Source organism: Lycium ferocissimum, chromosome 10 (genome assembly GCF_029784015.1).
Source record: "Lycium ferocissimum isolate CSIRO_LF1 chromosome 10, AGI_CSIRO_Lferr_CH_V1, whole genome shotgun sequence".
Lineage (NCBI taxonomy): Eukaryota > Viridiplantae > Streptophyta > Magnoliopsida > Solanales > Solanaceae > Lycium > Lycium ferocissimum.
In genome coordinates, this window is record NC_081351.1 from 55,112,499 (window position 1) to 55,121,541 (window position 9,043).

Below are 9,043 nucleotides of genomic sequence, written 5' to 3' on the forward strand. Positions count from 1 at the left end.
TGGGGATTATCTCTTTATCGTATCGGATGAATAAATAAATAAAGAACAGTCATTAGCAGGCATAAAGACAAAGTTAATTGTAATGTAGTGGTGGAATTAGGATCTAAGTTATAGATATTTTTAGTATTTTTTTTTACTATTGGTGAATTTTAACATGCTGACAGCATGTTAGTTATCATTGTTATTCAAATTAACCAATTAATGCACATAAGTAAATTTATTTGTAATTACCTACTCTCTCCGGTTCACTTTAATTGTCGTCCTTCCTAAAAATAGATGATATAAATGGTTGTCATTTTAGGAAATCGAGATATAACTAACTATTCCCTCCATCCAATTTTTACTTGTCCACTATACAAAAAATAGATGTCCACTTTTACTTATCTAGTTTGGAATAGTAAAATAGGGGTGGGATGACTTATAATAACTAGGGTAATATACTAAATTGCCATTTTATTTATTATTTCTTAAACGATGTGCCAAGTCAAACATGTACTAGTAAACATGGACGGAGGAAGTACTGTTAGCTTCCACATTCATCGTTGCTCAATAAATGTAGAGAGAGATTAATATGGTGAAAAAAAGAGTATTATTAATTTGAGATCGAAGAATAAGTAGCATAATTTTGTCAAATTACCTTTTAGTTAATATTTTTCCTAAGACGCGTAAAAAAAACATGACAAGTAAAATGGACCGAGAAAAATAATAAATGACCTGATTGCATAAATATGTTAAAATTTTATCAATACATAGAACTTAAACTAGTAAAAGTACTGCCTTAAAAGTTGAAGATTCGGTCATTGTTAATCATTTCTCCCTCTCAATTACTTGGAGCCTCCTCCGAAAAGAAAATGTATAAAAGAAGGGTTAAAAGCGCGTACGAAAAATTTGTCCACATAGTCCTTGATAATCTCAAACATTTGAATTTTGGAAGTAAAATTTATTGTACTTATTCACTTTGGATTATACTCTCAAGCACATGTATGTCCGCGTTATATGCAAGAAAAATATCAAAATAAATTCTTCTACACTTTTGTCTTCTCATATGTTTTTTCAAAGGAGCAGTTAAAAGGTGTTGTAACTCCAATTAATTAAGGGATTTAAGATCATAAGATACCAACAATAGAAAGATAAGTATGCCATGCATGTTACACAGGCAAAGGGGATTTCGAGAAAAAGCACACAAGTCAAAGCTAACTCTATCTTTTCTATAATTTGTCATATCTATAGGCTTCACGCACTAACTTAATCATCATTGTTTCGACAGGATTAGTGTCTTTTTTATTTTATTTTTAAATCTAACCTATGGATACAGTAAACTATTTTCTATTATCAATGCAATTTAATATTATTCCAAAATTTTAGGTTAAAAATAATTATAAATATAATTAGTTATCTACAGTTACCTTTTAAATTATCACTATAAAAAAGATTATATTGTTAATGTACTAAAGTTAAACTCTTTTCTTTTTAAACTCTTTTCTTTTTCCCTTTCCTCTTGATGGGTAAATGGTTATAGAAACTCAACATTTTAAAAAATAAATAGAATATAACAACTTATCATTTTATTTGGTTAGTTTATCTTGTTTTATGCTAAATTTTTGTCAGGGTTTACATTTCTATGCAATGATTGTGATATAAAGATGATCAAAGAGATTTTTAATGCAATTACAATTTATTCAAGGAGTAACATGCATCTTTAGGCTGAAAATAAAACTCCTATTTCAACAAGATACTGTTTCAAATTGTGCAAACTTTGAGGATAGAATGGTATCTCATTGCTTATTAGAACGGCTAATTGGAAAGTAGTTACCTGCATTAATTTAGTGTTCACGTAAAATTAAATAATTTAACCTTAAGAGTCACAGACTAAAGTGGGATAATAATCACTTTGTAATCATCGTTAAGTGGTAAAAAATTTAAGTTATATATATTGTCGGTGTAAGAAATATTTATGCTATCATGTCATCTTTATATGTTTGTAGCTAATAACATATCTTATTTAAGAAAGGCTTAATAAAATAGGTAGCCCCTTAAACTTGTCGGATATTCCACTTAGACACTCAAACTAAGCCCTATTTCAATTTAACATCTCGACTCCTAATAAAGTGTTCCAATTAGACACTTCCGGTTCAACTTTTGGAAAAGATTTTGTGTCTGTTTTCATTCGTCTATTACGTAGGTAAGTTAAACACATAAAACATGATCTCCTTTAATTATGCGCATTCGCCTAAATAAGCCCAAAACCGCCATGCATTTTCTACTTGAGTCGTTGACGCACAAAATTAAAGGAGATGATATATTTATATGGTTAACTTAATTATCTAATACACATGAAACCCGCACAAAAAAAAAAAAAAAAAATCAAAATCAAAATTTGATCCGAAAGTGTCTAACTGTAACACTTTATTAGAAGTTGAGGTGTCCAATTGGAATAGCGCTTAATTCGATTGCCTAAATGGAATATCCAGTTTATGGGGGCTGGTTATGAACTAAGCCTTTAAGAAATATTTACGGCATCATGTCATCTTTACATGTTGTAGCAGATAGCCTGTCTTATTTTTAAGATTACAAGTCTCACATTTTAATGAGTCTTACATGTAAATATCTTGTGGATGACCTAATCGTATAAAAATATTTTTTTACACTAACAACATCTACAACTTAATTAAACTCAAATTTATTTATTATTATTATTATTATTATTTTGCTTAAACATATGTAATTTCATTTATTACTAACTGTTACAAGATGTCTTTGCTGCATTTTTGACTCTTTGAGACCGATTATACATTAAGAAAGTAAGGTTACTGTTGTAAAAAAAAAAAAATCCAATTTGGTGCAAGCACCTAATTTGAGTAAATTTTTTCACGTTACATTTTATCTCTAGGGACAATTTTCACCACAAAAAAACTAATAACTCTTCATAGTAAGTCTAATACAGTTATATGAAAAATAAAGTAGTACTCCGTAATAAGTTGCAACGGGTTGAATTGCATCGATATTTCAGATTATAGCTTCATTTTTGTAAGTTATAACTTTGTGGTAAAAGATCAATTAAGAAAAAGTAGCATGGTCAAGGTTACTGAATTTCGGAAGAATCGCAGAAGAAAAATCTAATCAATGAGAAAAACAAATATAGAGGTGGAAAAGTGGGAAATTAATTTTTGTGCGTTCAAAAAGAGAGAAATTCTCTAAGCAATTTATGGATCTCTGTCTTGTCCAAAAGTGAGTTATAAAAGGCTATAGTCAAAAGTGCAAAGAAAAGGCGTTAGGAACACATGGAAAGCAACAAGTATCAAAACTACTCATATTAAGCAAAAAGAAATTAGTATAATTAGTGGGGGGCACTAATTAATTAGTCCATTATCTAAGCAGTTTTAACATGACACTTTTAACTTTTCTTGACTCACATGCCTAAATGGCATTGGGAACAACATAAACCCCCACCCCCAACACAAAAAGAAAGAAAAACCCTAATCATAGTCATAAAATCAAAAAAATTTGGTCAACCCCTTTTTATGTCTTTTTGTTACTACGATTTCTAAAATATATAATGCTTTGCCACCACCCTTCCGGTCTCTGTAGTGGCTTTATTTCATAAAATTATTGAACTACTATTATAAGTTAAGGAGTGGGACAAATGTGAGAATTGGGATATGATTTAAAAAAGACACGACATTATATAATTGAGGTTTGATTAAAATACTAATCATCTGTCATCTTTCTTGCATGACATGGACAAAATCTATGACCCTTGACTCATCCACTATATGTTTCTTTCCCCCCTAAATTAATTCATAACTTGAATATATACAAACAATAATTTGCAGCTTATAATTTGTTGCTAAATAGAATTAGCAATGAATTTACTGTTAGCTATAAAATTTATTTGTTGCTAATTTTTATTTTTTAGCAGTGCACGTTAAACTCTAAAAAAAAAAAAAAAAAAAATTGTGCTTGTGAAACTATTCAAATGCAGATTCGAGATATTAAATTAGTAAATGTAGCATACTACTGTATCCATTATTATTTTATTTTGTATTAATAGGTGAGTATTTACTACACACACATTACATATATAAAGTTCAAACTGAGAAGACTCGATGTAGCCGCACCCGTTACCAAAATACTACACTATAACTAGAATCTCTTAAACTTTGACATGACGAAATGATTCATACTTGTTGAACCACAAAAATTTAGATAAATGTGCTCTTGAGATAATTGCGCCCTTATGGTATCCCATCATAATTTTGACATTTTGTACAAATCTCTTTGTTTTTACAACATCTATTTTTATAAATGTCGAGTTCTTTTTTGTAATATATATTTCAAATGTCACTAAATAAATATCGAATCCTTACTTTTTATAGTGTCTAGATAGACTTACTTTTTATAGTGTCTAGATAGAATATTATTTCTTATTTAACTTTGGAATTATATAAACATCAAGTTTTTTTTTTCGTGGAGGGAGAGATACTTCGAAAAACCAACGAATTCATGTTTAGCATTTGAAAAGGATGAACAGTTGGTCAAGGGACATATGAAAAGATGTGAACCACTTGGGATTTAATTAGATAATAAAACAGTGATCATAAGTTGGAATTTCTTAAATTGAGGGGTTTGTGTTTTCGGATATTCTTGAAACAAAAAAATGATAATAAGGAGGTGAAGTGGGGGCCTCCCTTTGAAATTTTAATTAAGTTTCTATACTGACAAGGGAAACTTACATGTGTAGAGGTCAGATTAGAATTTTGCACATTCTCCAAAAAATTGCACACACTTTTGGTCTAGGAATATAATATAAAATAAATAAAATTAGGGTCATCCGGAATTTGGGGATAAAGATTATGACACATTCTAAGCCAAGGACTTGGAGAACATGAGACCTTGGACTTTGACGGGATTCTCATTGTAAGAAAACGATTTTTTGGTTTCTTTGACCAACCTTCCTGTTCAAAGAGCTTTACATGAACATGGCTCCAATTACTAGTACAATATACAACTTAATGCTGTGATGAAATTTCTGTCCTCAAATATTAAATAGAGATAAATCTCTTTGTGTGGGAAGCGCTTTACCTCTTTCAATGGATCTATTTCGCGCCAACCTAAATTAATCAAGTCATTTAGGCGTGGAGCTACGTATGTCAAAGAATGGTCAATTGAACAACTTTTTCAGAAAATTATACTGTATATATAGGTCAGATATTACTTTATATATATATATATATATATATATATATATATATATATGTGTGTGTGTGTGTGTGTGTGTGTGTGTGTGTGTGTGTGTGTGTTTGTTATTTTAGCTACCACCTACTGTGTTGAAGAACCGGGTTCTGTAGACAACAAACAGGAGTAAATTGCAGAATATCATAACACAAGGAATCTTACCATAGAAAACTCTTTGTTTAAGGGAGTAAAAAAACCACGACCTACCCTCGTAGGATTTACCTTAAAAACTTCACAGACTCAAGCAATTTTAGGTTACAAACGAATAACCAAAGAGACTATAAACTTAGTACCTTCGGCCCCTGCAATCGACCTAATTGTAGTCAACCCTTTCAAGACTAATCCCTAGTCTAGAAATCTAAATACAACTCCAACAATGATCGCATGTTACAATACTCTAGAAAAAAAATATGTTACAATTAAAGATCAAACGACTCAAACCTAACCAACGCAAGAACTAAACAGTTGCTTCCTCTAGAACAAGTTCTCTCATTGGTCAGTTTGAATCACTACTTGCACTCCTCACAGTGACTGCTATCTGCCAAGAATATCTCTGCATATGTGCGAATAGCCTAAGCTTCAATAGCAATAATATGATGCTTTATATAGAAGTAGGGTTGGCTGAATACTTCTACATTTTGTTCTTCAAAACCAAACCTAGTTTGGTTAAAGATTCCAATCCTACTTGGACTTGGTTTTCTTATTTGTTTCAACAACCTCCATATGTTTACTCATATTTCCAAAGCTCTTTCCTTTTATGAAAGTGCAGTAATATTTCCTTGTTGATCACGAAGTCCTTGATGCAACACGTGTAGCCCATAAATCCAATTTCACAAGGAATTTCACTTTCACTAGGAATCAGCTTCGCAACTTCTGATCAGCAGTCGTCTAGGGACCGTTCTTTCAATGTCTGCATAATACTTCTGCAACTCAGTTTTCATCATAACCAGTATCTCTAAGGGGCTTGGTTCTTTGGTAGTTGTTTGTCAATCAATCATCAAAACTAACTCCAGCTCTGCGCAATTGTATTTGTATATGCGCATAGGTTGATCGGCTTCTAGAAGTACATATTCTTAGATACATTTTATTTGTTACTATTTTCTTGTGTATAACTTCATCTCGACCACTTTATTCTTGATATATGTGTTTCGTGTGTAGTATATGATTTGACGGAAAGCAGACGATTTGATACAAAAAGAGATAGTAGAATGACTTTGTAGTATGATTAGACGTCTTCACAAGTATTCATATTGAGATAGGCACCCGAGGGCCAACTACGTATGAAAAGAAGTTGAAAATGACATTATCGTGAGATTTGGCTTGGTGCGACGCATGGGATAGGTACCATGTGCGGCACCAATGTTAGTTCTTACAAAACCTGTAGAATTTCACTCTCTAAAGATTTGGCTCCCGCACCAAGCATATTTTACTGCAACCCGAGTCGACTATATGAAATGATTCGGCACAAGTTAAACCTAACACTATAAATACACATTCTACACGTTTTTAGAGGCAATTCAGACTTTTGAGAGGAGAACAACGCAAGGACTGCTAGAGCATCTGAGTTAGTTATCTTTTGTTTCTTCTATTCTTATAATTGAACGATTATAATTCTGTAGACACGTCACGCATGAGTGGTTAGTTACTTATTACTTTAGGGTTTCAAAACTATTCATAAATGTCGTTAGATGAAGATTTATGTTAGCATATGTTATGATTATCATCGATATCCATTGGTTTAATTAGTTTACTTACATTATACTGAGCTTAATTATTTAATTGTTTGATCACCTATTGAATACTATCTATGAATCTAGGTTGTACGCTCGAGAAAAGAGGTCTATTTTGCACTATAGGATAAGGTAGAGCTTGTTTGGTGATCCAACAATTCGTTTGGAATTGATTAGGGGCTCTGATTAACTTACAGCTTGCAAGTGACAGACCTTCTTGCTCTACTCCGTACTGGACCTCTCCATTGCCAAGTCCATAAAGGCAACAAATGTGGTGTTCCTCCGAACCTCCCACAACCCACATCTTTCTGATGCTCGAAATCAACTCACGAGAAAATCAATCAACCTTCTCACCCTCGGTAGGGATAATGTCACGCCCCGAACTATGGACTAGAAGTAACACGACACTTAGTGTGTTGTTGCATGTGATCGAGTGAACCACATGGCTTGCTGAACCAACATGTGACATGAACTGAAGCGGAATATAAGTTAAACATGCATGACTTGTGAAAACATGGAGTTCAATAATCATAAGTCTGAAAATACTATTATATCATGAATGCAGAAATATAATAATGTAGCCAACGAGGCTAACTCAACTGGACATCTGACATGACATAACTGATTAGTCTTTGAAACCTCTAATATGAGTCTGACTGCTAAACTGTTTATCGGGACAAGGCTCCCGGCATACCTTGATTGCATAACTAACATGAAAATAAAGTAAAGGTAACACCCCGAATGGAATGGGGCTCACCAACAGTTGATGTGTGAATAGTCCTAACGAGCAGATTCGTCATCCTGTAAATCAATACCTGCATCATGAAATGTAGGCCCCGGGGCATTAAAATGGGACGACTGTACATTTGAATTGTACTGGTATGTAATGCAACTAAGTGAAATAAACATGGCACATGAAATAACAAGAACTGAAACTAAAACTGTAAGCTGAACAGGAGCATCATCCGACAAGAATATGTATGTGTATATATATATATATAACATGAGTAAAACATTTTAAGTGGGAGAGCCTTAGTATAACCGACATGTAACCACCGTGTGAGCACGTGGCGTCTGATCTCTGCCCGATCATCTAAGTCATTTCATACCTTGTCGGGGTACGAGACATGAACATGACATAATGGATCCAATAACCCGCAATGGGTAAACATGAAGGAATCGTCCTAACTGGGGGAATCGATCCTTATCCTACATTGGCATACGTAGTTTCAGGTATTAAACCTTCTCGATAATTTGTGCAATTCCCAAAACATGAACATGGATATAATTGGCTTAGAAGCCCATGAATTACATAAACATGATTGCAAACATGATTCGTGGGTGTAATATAACATAAATATAGATATATATTATAGCTTGTATGAAAACGAAACATGTGGATTTTCATGGAAATAAGAACCTATGGAATTCAAAGCATGGGTGTTCATGGATTATGGACGGATTCCCGATAACCAAAAATGGAATATCAAGAATACAATAACAAACTAGTAATACAAACATGATATAGCATGATACATGTAACTTAGGGTTATCATGAATTGAAATTAAAACCCTAGGTTTATAGAACTTCGTATTTTCATGGATGAATCATGCGTGGGGAAGAATAATGATGTTCTCACATGTAGATAGAAACCTTACATACCTTAATCGCTCCAAAACTTGTACTAATGGTCTGAACTTGAGAAGAAATACAAAAGCTTTAATCTTGAATCCTTGTGATGGGTTTTTTTTCTAGGTTAGGAACAATGATTTTCTATTTAGAATTCATGTATGTATGTACGAATTCAATTGGAATACTTGCAATAGGCTTACCTTGGTGTATTGGATTGATGGGAGAAGAGAACCTTCGTGCTAGGGCTTGAGAGTATGAAAAATAGGATTAAAACTGAAGTCCCGTATTTGTACTTTCTTTGCATTGGGAAAAGTACGGGCAACATGTACAGCCCGTACAATAATGTATGGCCCGTACTTTGTGGCCATACCTGGAATGGCAAATTCCAGTAACTCCTAATTCTTTCTGATGAGGTAAAGGCACCATGTATGGCCCCTACTTTAAT